Here is a 14096-nt window from a genome sequence, read left to right as displayed (position 1 = left end):
ACATATGAAATATGAGCTTGAATGACAGTCTAATGATAGATAGACACATGCATGGCATATCTATTGACTTTTTATAAACATGAAACTGAACTTCAGCGAATGGTTAACTGCATATGAATTAAATATTTATTCGTGACCCTCATAATAAAGCAATATCAAAAACACTGTATGAATAACCTTGGCTATTACTCACAATCCAGAATGGCATCAAATTTCTCTGTCTGAACCCAATTTGAAACCTTTTCTTCAAGCTTCAATCAGGTAATCACAGTTAAAACTCTACCCCTCAAGTGGTGATTGTGTTCTTTGTGTTATTCTACTATTTACAGACTATGTTATAAAGCAGTGTGTTATAACTACGTATTATAATTCCATCAAGGGGGTCTGATGGAAAATAAAAAACAGTGAAGGTGGTGACCCCAAGATGATCACACATTATTACACAGAGTCTCTCAAAATAAAGTGTGACTGTTGTAATTTGTTATTCCACTATGTAGATGTTGATCAGATGCTAAACTAGTTTTGCACTGTATCCACTTCATACAGTATGCCTAATGTAATTTGTATTTGTAGTGTAATGTAGTGTATACTGTATGCAATGTAATGTATGATATAATGTAACGTAAGGTAATGTATAAAGTATATCATGTCATGTAATGTATCTTGTGCACTTTGCACTGCATGGAGGAGAACACGTATCATATTTTCAAAGCGCATATACAGTATTTTCAAAATCGAATATACAGTACCTCTTATTCCATGGAACTTGCATCATACCAATCCAACACAATTCAATACAATCCAACACAATTCAACACTGCACGCTGTCTGTCTGCTGATATACCAAACTGCCCATTCTTGTGATTTTTCTTCCCAAAATTATATTAGGAGAAGTGAGAACCAATTCTCTGTGCGATGAAAATAATAAACGTGATCTTCAATGTGGTGGGAATAAGTTGAGTGATGCTGGCATATAGAAGTGAGATTAAACTCTGTTAGACTGGGTGTATATTCCCGCTAGGGTACAATCAATTTAGAGGCAAACATCCCATTGTTTGTATTAGTTCCTGTAACAGTTTCATTTATAAAGGATTTCTACAAAATTGAAAAGCTATCCTGCAAAGGAAACCATTGCGTCAATGAGATCTTAAATAAATACTGCACAGAAGAGAGTTTGTGTCTCTCCTGTGCTCAGGAAGGAGTTTGAGGAGGTGCTGCTTGATTTATTTCACTGCTATTTCTTCGCTGGAATATAGTGGGTACTAATTATATGTTGAATTCAGCTGTTTAAAATGAAAGAATGTTTGTTTGAATTCTGAAAGAATGTTCACACATGAAAACCCCATAATAATCCTAAAACGAATGCTTATAGATTTATAGTTTTGTGCAAAAAAAAAGATATCTGAATATTCGACTGAAGTTTTTAAACAAGACAAATCAGGCATGGCCCCAACATTCAAAAAACAGAAAACAATTAAGAAAAAAAAAATGATTAAAACATTGACAAACTGCTATGGAAATAATTTTGATATGTTTTTTCCAATTTTCTTATTACATAATTAAGACAGAGACCTGAGTATTGTACGTTTAAACCAGCTCTATGCTACCAATACGTCGCTATGCTCTGTAAGACAAGACTGTTATTAGCAAAAGGCAATTTTACAAAAATCCACTTTCTAGTGCTATTAATATCTTGTCACAATATTCCGACCCCACATTTAGCTTTTTTCCATATTTAAAAACTTTTTTGAATAAATACCTGTGACATTTTTATATAAAATACAATAAAACATGTTTTTAAAAATAAAAAAAAAAAGAGAGAAATTATGGCTGTCCAAAGTGGTTAAGATATTTTAAAGAATGAAATGAAGAGATAATGCATTCAGCTGTCTTTCTTACCTTGCGGCAGTGTTGATTCAAGTCTTCAGAGCTGGCATCTGCAGCACGGAGGCCTGCATGTTATACACAGACACAGACTCGCAGGAAATTTCACTCGCTGCAGCACAGGAAGCAGTGACACAGACGCAACCTGGAGCGGTTAGCTGTCTTCATACGGCAGGGCACAGGGAAGGCAATGAGACTCCCATTGCCCAGCAGTCTGAGCCATTCCTAGTTTTACTAGGAGTCTAATAAGAAACACCTGAGCTTGTTGCAGTACACGCTGTCGCTAATCAAGTAATGAAACCTGGAATGGGTGAAACTGCTGTGCAAAAGGAGTCTTATTTACTTCCATGCAATAATAATGCTGGTTATCATCACAGAAATGGAAAAAATCTCCCATTGCATAGCAGTTTGAGCCATTCTTGGTTTTCTCTATGAGTGTAATAAGGCACACCTGAGCTTGTTACCTATACACTGGGGCTAATAAAGCTCATAGCAAAACTTGGAATGGGTGAAGCTGCTATGCAATAGGAGCCTTATTTCCATCCCTAGGGTATACAATGTGTTACCCCCTGCGGCAGTATAAGGTGTTACTTTGTACTCCCCCTCCAAATGGACAGGCCAAGCAACCGTGTGGAAATATGTGTGTGTTTGAACGGAGGGCCTGGCCTTAAAAACCTGATTTGAATGTGGTCAGGCTAGATTGGAGAACTAAGTGCCAGTTTAGCCGTACCACAGGTACAGCATATAAGGAGAATGCTTGCTCTCTTGGTGGGCCAGTGATACTATCGGAGTGGTTTGTGTGTGTGTGTGGGTGGGGGGGGGGGGGGGGGGGGGGGGGGGGGGGGGGGGGGGGGGGTCTCTTAATGTTTAGACTTTCTTTCTTTCTTTCTTTCTTGCATTCTTGCTTGAATTCAAGGACAGCTAGACCAATTAATTTGGTAAAGTTGCTCCGCATGGAGTGCAAGATGCAACCTATAGCCTGGACTCAAACCGGCAATGTCCAGGCTATTCCACTGTTGACCGGGGACGGGAGCTCCCAGGGGGCAGCCAGGGTGTCCTAGGCTCACTGCACACCAGCTGCCCCTGCAGACTGGCTGGGTGCCTGCGGGCTTGCCTGTAAGCTGCCCAGAGCTGCTTTGCCCTCCGACGCTGTAGCTCTGAGGTGGCTGCATGGCGGGTCTGCAGTGTGAAAAGAAGTGGTCGGCTGACGGCACACGCTTCGCAGGACAGCGTGTGTTCGTCTTCTCCACTCTCGAGTCAGCACGGGGGTGGTAGCATTGAGCTGAGCCTAAAAATAATTGGATATTCTAAATTGGGAGAAAATTCTAAAAGAAAAACAACAATTGGTGACTACTAAATTAAAAAATAAAAAACATGTCAGTTTTAGAGAGGATGATTATGAAATCATTCTGGGGGGTGAAGGTTGGGGCTCCACTATAGAATCTGATGGGATTAAACTTGTATATATAGAACAATAAAATAGATACAATGAATATGGAACTGAATGCATTGTACTGATGATGTTTAAATTTAACAAAAACTATGTTATTTTGATTCTTGAACCCTTGCATGTATAGACGTTATGCTTCGGGCACCCTCTACTGCAGCAAACCACAACTCAACTCCTTCTATTTATTACCAAAATACCAGAATGAATTGGGTTGCGAGTTGAAAAGCCTGAACTATCCCAAACTATCGTTGAACACGGAGCCATATAGTCACCTTAACTAAGATGGGCCAATCATAGAGCAAACATACCGCAATTTACATTTTCGTTGCGCCAATTCACAAAGTATACATTTTGTCAAATGTACTAAGAGAAAATATCTTAATGAAAAGAGTTTAAAAACAATACAATAAAATTGGACACTGATACATTTATAGTTCTTGATGTATTTAAAATATCAATTATTGCGCTGAAATAACACTAATGTGTTTTGGGTAGGCTACACATTGCATTGTGTAAAAATATAAATCTGTACAGTAGGCCTATACAGTATACAGTGCATTAGTAAAATCAAATGAATCCCTAGTGCATTTTTTTTTACTTTAGCCTGCTGGTAACACAAAATAAATCATGCTGCTGCATTGTACACATTGGTGTACAATGCAAATAAAAGATTATTTGAAATTGAAACTAATTTTGTTTATTTTATTATTATTATTATTATTATTATTATTATTATTATTATTATTATTATTATTATTATTATTATTATTAACACACAATAGATCATGGTCCTATACCGATACTCAGAATGAGCTGGAAGGGTTAGCAGCACATGTGTGCAGTCTATTGCTCACAACACGCTGGGAAAACCAGAAATGTCATAGAAATTTGTTTTCAAGTCTTGTAAGTACACCCTGACTTAAGTGAAAATTAGGTACTTGGGTGTTCGTCTCAAATGCATTGAGCACAACTGGCAGCACACGAGAAAAAGCGGACTGGGACATGCCAGCTACAATTGTGACTGTTTAAAACATGCTTTCAAAAACTCTGAACAAATTGTAAGTGTCGCAATTGTCGGCAGCTTTAGTACATCTCATCATAATATTTGAGAACCCTCTTTTGCACTCCTCCACCCCCTTTTTGCAACTTTATGTAGGAACACCCATAATCGCATATTCATCTAAGGTTGAACCACAAAGAAAAACTGCTGCCGCAAAGCATTCCTTAAAAAGTCGCTCACAGCATTGTGCATGTTTAGTACATTTTACCCTAGACTCAACTGGTTTGCGACTATTGTGACAGGCGCCACACTTTAGTACATCTATCCCTTAGTATTTAATTATAATTGCTCACAGTGAACCAAAAAAGATAACGAACTTGTGTTTTTTTTTTTTTTTTTTTGTTTTTTTTTTACTATGTTTTAATAAAGCTTATTGCACGTTTGTTTAATAACAACTATTTTCTTGCCTTCAGTTAACCCTTAAAGGAGCTTCAACCACACTTTGCACTTTGGTCTCCTTGACTTTTAGTTGTTTTTATTATATATAAATATATATACACACACACACACACACACACACACACACACACACACACAGTGCCTATAGAAAGTTTATACCCCTGTGAACTTTTTGCACATTTTGTTGTGTCAGTGCCTTAGTTTCATGCATTTAAATGAGGATTTTTTTTTCCACTTATTTACACACCATACTCCACACTGTTAAGGGAAAAAAGTTTTTATTGAGAAAAATATAGATATTAAAAATACAAAACTGAAAGATCATAATTGGATAAGTCTCCACCCCCCTGAGTTAATATTTGGTGGAAGTACCTTTGGCAGCAATTACAGCTGTGAGTCTGTTGGAATAGGAGTCTACCAACTTTGCACACCTAGATTTGGCAATATTTGAACATTCTTCTTTACAAAACTGTTCAAGCTCTGTCAAGTTCTTTGGGGAGCTTTGATGGAGAGCAATCTTCAAGTCATGCCACAAATTTTCGATTGGATTTAGGTCGGGGCTCTGACTGGACCACTCAAGGACATTTAACTTTTTGTTCCTTAGCCACTCCAGTATAGCTTTGGCTGTGTGCTTTGGGTCATTGTCTTGCTGAAAGGTGAACTTCCGTCCCAGTTTCAGCTTTCTTGCAGAGGGCAGCAGGTTTTCCTCAAGGACGACTCTATACTTTGCTCCATTCATTTTCCCTTCTATCCTAACAAGTGCCCCAGTCCCTGCCGATGAGAAACATCCCCATAACATGATTCTACCACCACCATGCTTCACAGTAGGGATAGTGTTCTTTGGGTGATGTGTTGTGTTTGGTTTGCGCCAAACATAACGCTTTGCATTTAGGCCAAAAAGTTCCATTTTAGTTTTGTCAGACCACAAAACTTTTTGCAACATGGCTACAGAATCTTATCAGTGTTTTTTTGCATACTTCAAACAGAATTCAAGGTTGGCTTCATTGAGTAATGGCTTCCTTCCTGCCACTGTACCATACAGGCCAGATTTGTGGAGTGCTTGGGATATTGCTGTCACATGCACACTTTGACCAGTCTTGGCCATAAAAGACTGTAGCTCTTGTAAAGTTGCCTTTGGCCTCTTGGTACACTCTCTGATCATTCTCCTTCTTGATCAGTCATCCAGTTTGGAAGAACGGCCTAACCTAGGCAGGGTCTTGGTGGTGCCATACACCTTCCACTTCTAAATAATCGTCTTGACCCTGCTCCAAGGCATATTCAAGGCCTTTGATATCTTTTTAATACCCATAGAGGCCACTTAACTTGGTGTGTGATTTTGAAGGCAATTGGTTACACCTGAGCTAATTTAGGATTGCAATAACAAGGGGGTGGAACACTTATCCAACCAAGCTATTTCAGTTTTTATTTTTAATTTATTTTCTACAAATTTGTAGAATATTTTTTTCACTTGGAAGTTGTGGGGTAGAATGTGTAGCTAAATGAAAAAAAAAAACTATGTTAATGCATTTTAATTACGTGCTATAAGGCAACAAAAGGTAAAAATTTTGAAAGGTGGTGTATACTTTCTAAAAGCATGATAGATAGATAGATAGATAGATAGATAGATAGATAGATAGATAGATAGATAGATAGATAGATAGATAGATAGATAGATAAACATGGGCAGATATACAACTGTAGTCAGAGGTTTATATACTTCAATGGAAATTTATAATTTCTAGAAATTTCTTGAAAAAAAATAATTGTAGGAAAAATATTTTGTAGCAAAAGTTTTGCTTTGGTGAATGAGGAAAAATAGTTACAAAAATAGATGTCTACAATTATTTATTTGAGCAATTGTTTTGCAAAACTCCAAAAATACTAATTCATAAGTATTCATACCCTGACAAGGAAAAATAAATTAATAGCTAGTTGAGGCACCTTTAGCAGTAATAAATTATTTTAAATGATTAGGATATTTGTCAGTGAGCTTTTGTCATGACTATAATGATTTCCAACCATTCTTCAACACAAAACTGTTTCAGATCATTTAAATTCTGAGGACTTCTCTTGTGCACAGTCTTCTTCAACTCATACCAAAGATTTTCAATCAGATTTAGATCAGGACTTTGACTAGGCCATTCCAGAACCTTGATTTGATTCTTTAACCATTCTGAAGTAGATTTTGATGTGTGCTTTGGATCGTTGTTGTGTTGGAACATTCAGTTTCGCTTTAAACCAAGTTCTTTTTTCCTTGGCCTGTGACCATTGAGACCTTCACCATGCAATGCTCGACCTGGTTGAAATGGAAACCCCAGTCTCACTTGCAGCCAACTCACTTTGAATATCTTTGCCAGTCAATCTTGGATTGTTTTTAACCTTTCTCACAATGCTTCTACTTGTTCTTGGACTGAGGGAGTGTTGTGACAGCACCATGAGTCTTGAATTTCATGGTAATAGAAGCAGTAGCTGAAACTGGGATATCAAATGCTTGGAAATCTTCTTGTATCCTTCATCAGATTTATGACAATAAATGATTTTCAGATACCTCTTTATTTTATCTCATAATGACTTATTAGTAATGACAGCAATCATCCCATGCCTAACCCTTTTGTACTTTCTAAGAATGTTCACCTACAATCCAGCATTTTCTAGTCTTTTCTAGAATGATCTATTTCTTGTAACTTGTTTTTCCTCATTCACAAAAACAATATTTTTTCTACAAAAGATTTTTTCTGTAATTCTTTGTTTTCGAGAAATTTCTAGAAATTATACATTTCCACTGGGAACTGTAGATATAAATGTATCTGTCTATCTACAGTGTTTTATAGTTCTATAGTTGTGGATGTTTTATAAAGAAATGTAAAAAGCTCTGATTGTGTTCAGTTCTGCTGCTTCAAAGTAACCAGAGCTGCAGTGCACCGTGCACAGATTCAAACCCCATCTCTGCTTGGTTTTTCCTTGAAAATCTCCTGTGTGCTTCCTGTGAGCCCCTCTCTCCGGCACCCACACATCACCACATCCCTCCCGCAGACACACACACACACACACACACACACACACACACACACACACACACACACACACACACACACACAGCACCCACACATACAAACACACACAAGCACCCAGCCCCACACACACACACACACACACACACACACACACACACACACACACACACACACACACACACACACACACACACACACACACACACACACACACAACACACACAACACACACACACACACAACACACACACACACACACACACACACACACACACACACACACACACACACACACACACACACACACACACACACACACTCACACACACAAGCCCACCCAGCCCCCCCACATACACACACACACACACACAACACGACACACACCCACACACACACAAACACACACACACACACACACACACACACACACACACACACACACACACACACACACACACACACACACAAATACACACACACACACACACACAAATACAAATACGAGCACTAATATCTTATTAATATATTTGTGCTGGACCATATATTCGACTGTTAAACCAATCGCTGCTTGCACAGTTTTTCAGAAGCTGTTTTTTGCTGGACTAGTTAAAAACACAGTTAAAACTAGATAATTAAATAGGTCTGAAATTAAAAATTCTATAATGTCCATGATATTAATAAATATGCATAGTGCATATATATGCAAACGTGTGCATAGTGATAAAAGCAAATTTAAGATCTGTGTTGATTTTAGATTTTTTTATTTTGAGGTTGACTCTCTTGGTGGCAGACAGAATCTCAGTGTACATTACCTCCTGTCATTGTAGTGGTGAAGGGAGCTGAGCTGCTCGACACACCGACACGAGGCGCCCAATTCACAGAAACAGGGAACTTGCGGCTTGTCAGTTAAGGGTCTTGATTCCTGGCCCACCTCACTGTGGTTTCTTAAAGCCCCCACTGTTTCCTCCGAGAGCTGAGATTAAACATAAGAAGACAAGGGGAAGCAAAACTAAAACAAACCAGCAATAAAAACAAGTTCCTCATCAGCGTTATTGAAACTGGAAGAGACTGAGTTAAGCAGACACATGTTTGTGCTCTAATGCCTTCATCAGTGTTATTGAAACTAGAAGAGACTATGTCAAGCAGACAAGTGTTTGGGCTCTAGTGCCTTCATCAGTGTTATTGAGGGAAAACTAGGTCAAACTTTTAGTTGAATGTAATTGTGGCAGAGCAAAGCTCTGCCCTTTTAAATTGGCAGGGATGGGGTTAACTTCCCCTACCTGCCTGGGTTTATTATGTTCAGGTGGCTGGGGTTGATTAGTTGATTAGGTTGATTAACGATCAATCAGCGCCCAGCCACCTGATATAAAAGGAGGCCTCCGCTTCTCATTGGGGGAGAGGGAGCTGAGGAAGCAGGTTGGTGTTTGTTTTGTGGTTTTTGAATTTTCTAAATCCAGTGAAGGCATTGCCCAGCCTGGAAATTTTATTTTTGTGAGTTTTGTTTTTGCTTTATTTGTGTTTGAGTATCTGTTATTTTGCCCTTGTGCACTTTATTTTTGTTTATTTATAATAAAATAGTTATTTTTTTGAACTGCAGTCTGTCTCTGGGCCTCTATCCACTCGCCAGCCTGCCACATTTGGTGTCAGAAGTGGGATAGCGCCACCTAGAGGCTCAGAGCAGTATTTTTGTTTTGTTTTGTGGAATTTTTGGGATAATTTTTTTTTTTTTTTTTTTTTTTTTTTTGAAAAAAAAAAAAACAAAATGGGAAAGAAGAGCAGACAGCGGCAAAGGCAGGAAAAGCAGCAGCAGCTGAAGAAATGTAAGCTGCTGCAGCCACCGCTGGAGGACCCGGCCAGCCTCTTCCCCTGGTGTTCCTGGTGCGGGAAGGAGGACCATCGTTGGCGGTCCTGCCCAGACGTGCCACCGGCAAACTGGTGTGGCCGGTGTGAGGAGGACGGCCACAACTGGGCAGGATGCCCCTACAACCAGGCCCAGGAAGAGGTGCAGTGTTCACCCCGGGCATCAGGGGCCACCCCACTACCTCCAGCACCACCACCTTCACCACCGTCCCAGGAGATCTGGGACTGGTTGATGCACCCTGAGGCAGACCTCGTCCACGATCTCCCCATAGTTATCAACACGCTGTGGCGTCGAGATGGGGAGAGGTGGGAACAGTGGGAGGAACAACACCACCCAATGTCCTTCCCAGAGGTTGCTCTCATGGTGGTTAATTACCTGGCGGTAGACATGGGAGATGCCCCGGTCACTCCAATAAAGAGGGGTGAGCCGCCTTCCCGAGAGCCAGAGAGGGGTGAGCCGCCTCGCTCCCAGAGCCAGAGAGGGGTGAGGAGCTCCGTCGCTCCCAGAGCCAGAGAGGGGTGAGGAGCTGCCGTCGCTCCCAGAGCCAGAGAGGGGTGAGGAGCTGCCGTCGCTCCCAGAGCCAGAGAGGGGTGAGGAGCCTCCGTCGCTCCCAGAGCCAGAGAGGGAGGAGGAGCTGCCGTCGCTCCCAGAGCCAGAGAGGGGTGAGGAGCTGCCGTCGCTCCCAGAGCCAGAGAGGGGTGAGGAGGCCTGCCGTCGCTCCCAGAGCCAGAGAGGGAGGAGGATCTGCCGTCGCTCCCAGAGCCAGAGAGGGAGGAGGATCTGCCGTCGCTCCCAGAGCCAGAGAGGGAGTGAGGAGCTGCCGTCGCTCCCAGAGCCAGAGAGGGGTGAGGAGCTGCCGTCGCTCCCAGAGCCAGAGAGGGGTGAGGAGCTGCCGTCGCTCCCAGAGCCAGAGAGGGGTGAGGATCTGCCGTCGCTCCCAGAGCCAGAGAGGGAGGAGGATCTGCCGTCGCTCCCAGAGCCAGAGAGGGAGGAGGATCTGCCGTCGCTCCCAGAGCCAGAGAGGGATGAGGAGCTGCCGTCGCTCCCAGAGCCAGAGAGGGGTGAGGATCTGCCGTCGCTCCCAGAGCCAGAGAGGGGTGAGGAGCTGCCGTCGCTCCCAGAGCCAGAGAGGGGTGAGGAGCTGCCGTCGCTCCCAGAGCCAGAGAGGGAGGAGGAGCTGCCGTCGCTCCCAGAGCCAGAGAGGGAGGAGGAGCTGCCGTCGCTCCCAGAGCCAGAGAGGGAGGAGGATCTGCTGTCGCTCCCAGAGCCAGAGAGGGAGGAGGATCTGCCGTCGCTCCCAGAGCCAGAGAGGGAGGAGGAGCCTGCCGTCGCTCCCAGAGCCAGAGAGGAGTGAGGAGCCGCCGTCGCTCCCAGAGCCAGAGAGGGAGTGAGGAGCTGCCGTTCGCTCCCAGAGCCAGAGAGGGAGGAGGCCGCCGCCGCTCCCAGAGCCAGAGAGGGAGGAAGCCGCCGCCGCTCTCAGAGCCAGAGAGAGGGAGCCGGGCCGCCGCTCTCCGAGCCAGAGAGGGAGCCGCCGCCGCCGCTCTCCGCCCCCAGAGGGAGCCGGGCCGCCGCCGCCTCCGCCACCAGAGGGAGCCGGGCCGCCGCCTCCGCCACCAGAGGGAGCCGGCCGCCGCCTCCGCCACCAGAGGGAGCCGGGCCGCCGCCTCCGCCACCAGAGGGAGCCGGGCCGCCGCCGCCGCCTCCGCCACCAGAGGGAGCCGGGCCGCCGCCGCCGCCTCCGCCACCAGAGGCTCGGCCCGGACGGCGGCTGCGGAGGCCATGTGCTAATCCTCCTGCGGCCCGCCGTCCTGCTAAGCGGTGTCTCCCTCGCCCCGGTCGGCCGGCGGGAGGCATGTGGTTTCTGCCCTTCAGGCCCGGGTCGGCGGCTGAGCGGGTCTCCCCGCGCCGGCGTCACGGCGGTAGTTGGTGGTACAGAATTCGGCCGCCGGCGTCCGCCCCGCAGGGTTTCTTGCGAACCCACCGACTAGTTTGGGCGGGCGGTGTCCGTATTGTTCGAGGTGTTCGGTGGGAGTACCCATGAGACCCCCCACTCCCGGCACCCATACTCCCACGAGGTGAGAGTCCTCTAACCCTCTAACGGCCGGAGACCACCCGCCGCCGCCTCCGCCCACCAGAGGGAGCCGGGCCGCCGCCGCCGCCTCCGCCACCAGAGGGAGCCGGGCCGCCGCCGCCGCCTCCGCCACCAGAGGGAGCCGGGCCGCCGTCGCCATGCTACCTTGGACAATCGGGGCCCCCTCAACCAAAGAAGGCTTGGGGGCTCCGACATCAACCCCGCCCACCACCACCCACCATAACAGCCCACCCAAGGGACATAATTGGACTCTTGGGGGGAGGGGGGTGGGGAGGGTGGGGGGAAGGGGGGAGTTGGCCGATTGCGGCCGGTGTACGTTGTACATGGGGGGAGGTGTGTGGCAGAGCAAAGCTCTGCCCTTTTAAATTGGCAGGGATGGGGTTAACTTCCCCTACCTGCCTGGGTTTATTATGTTCAGGTGGCTGGGGTTGATTAGTTGATTAGGTTGATTAACGATCAATCAGCGCCCAGCCACCTGATATAAAAGGAGGCCTCCGCTTCTCATTGGGGGAGAGGGAGCTGAGGAAGCAGGTTGGTGTTTTGTTTGTATGTTTGAATTTTCTAAATCCAGTGAAGGCATTGCCCAGCCTGGAAACTTTATTTTTGTGAGTTTTGTTTTTGCTTTATTTGTGTTTGAGTAAGTTATTTTGCCCTTGTGCACTTTATTTTTGTTTATTTATAATAAAATAGTTATTTTTTTGAACTGCAGTCTGTCTCTGGGCCTCTATCCACTCGCCAGCCTGCCACAGTAATTTTATTAAATCTAGACTAGTGATCTTAAACTGCAGTTTCAATGTAATTCCAGTCCAGTCTAGTCTAGTGATCTTAAACTGCAGTTTCAATGTAATTCCAGTCCAGTCTAGTCTAATGATCTTAAACTGCAGTTTCAAAGTAATTCCAGTCCAGTCTAGTATAATGATCTTAAACTGCAGTTTCAAAGTAATTCCAGTCCAGTGTAGTCTAATGATCTTAAACTGCAGTTTCAATGTAATTCCAGTACAGCTAGTCTAGTGATCTTAAGGTCCTTTCACACTGGTTATGTTTTACCTGTAATTCGGTACGTTTGCATTCAGTGTGAATGCTCCAAACATTCCTGGATACGATTAGGGAGGTAGTATCGGTATGGTTGCCTCCACTCTCAGGTATGATTAGGGAGGTAGTATCGGTACGGTTGCCTCCACTCTCAGGTATGATTAGGGAGGTAGTATCGGTACGGTTGCCTCCACTCTCAGGTATGATTAGGGAGGTAGTGTCGGTATGGTTGCCTCCACTCTCAGGTATGATTAGGGAGGTAGTATCGGTACGGTTGCCTCCACTCTCAGGTATGATTAGGGAGGTAGTGTCGGTATGGTTGCCTCCACTCTCAGGTATGATTAGGGAGGTAGTGTCGGTACGGTTGCCTCCACTCTCAGGTATGATTAGGGAGGTAGTATCGGTACGGTTGCCTTCACTCTCAGGTACGATTAGGGAGGTAGTATCGGTACGGTTGCCTCCACTCTCAGTACGGTTCACTTATTTTTGCTTCAGCTGTGAAGGTCTCTAACTGTCAAGTGCACCAAATAGGGTCAGACTCCCTGAAGCTGTTGTTACATAAGAGTGGTAAATCCATGAGAGGTAAAGAGTTTTCTGAGTGGCTGAAAGCTACACAACAGTGCTGTTCATACATGAAAACCAGAGACATACTGCAGAGGATGGGGAGTCCTTACAAGTAAAATCAAAATGCCTTTAATATGACCAGATAGGTATGATCTTGGCCACTCACCCATCTTCCAGTTAGCAGATTGCTGTGCAGAATAAATTCAGAGACATGTTATGTGATAAAACTCACTGCTTTTTGCTTTTTGTTCTCTCTACTCTTGCTGATGTGTAGTGTGAAAGAGAAATGTTCTCAGTACACTTGTAAAGACAGAAGTATGCTTAGTACATTTCCAAGTGTACCCAGTGTGAAAGGGCCCTTAAACTGCAGCTACAATATAATTCTAGTCCAGTCCAGTCTAGTGATCTTAAACTGTAGTTACAATGTAATTCTAGCAGTCTAGTCTAGTGATCTTAAACTGCAGTTACAATGTAATTCTAGTACAGTCTAGTCTAGTGATCTTAAACTGCAGTTACAATGTAATTCCAGTACAGTCTAGTCTAGTGATCTTAAACTGCAGTTACAATGTAATTCCGGTACAGTCTAGTCTAGTGATCTTAAACTGCAGTTACAATGTAATTCCAGTGCAGTCTAGCCTAGCAATGTCAAACAACATTAATATCTAGTACAGTATGTTGTTTTTGTTTTTTGACGGAAATATGTTTTCTGAACACCTGCAAGTGATGCTGCACTAAATACA

General features: G+C 44.1%; 1 protein-coding gene across 2 annotated transcripts in view; it reads right to left on the bottom strand.

Annotated features, from left to right (window-relative positions):
* Positions 1-1971, bottom strand: part of LOC121326046 — a 61324-nt gene extending 59353 nt beyond the window's left edge. Inside the window, exon 1 of one of the 2 annotated variants that reach the window (XM_041269194.1) lies at positions 1900-1971. The gene's annotated coding sequence lies outside the window, so the exon portion shown is untranslated. The remainder of the gene's footprint in view (positions 1-1899) is intronic. The other variant, XM_041269195.1, reaches the window with a different exon arrangement.
* Between the last annotated feature and the right edge of the window lie 12125 nt (positions 1972-14096).

The sequence above is a fragment of the Polyodon spathula genome, chromosome 13, assembly GCF_017654505.1.
Source record: "Polyodon spathula isolate WHYD16114869_AA chromosome 13, ASM1765450v1, whole genome shotgun sequence".
Lineage (NCBI taxonomy): Eukaryota > Metazoa > Chordata > Actinopteri > Acipenseriformes > Polyodontidae > Polyodon > Polyodon spathula.
This window is presented reverse-complemented; position numbering and strand designations above follow the sequence as displayed.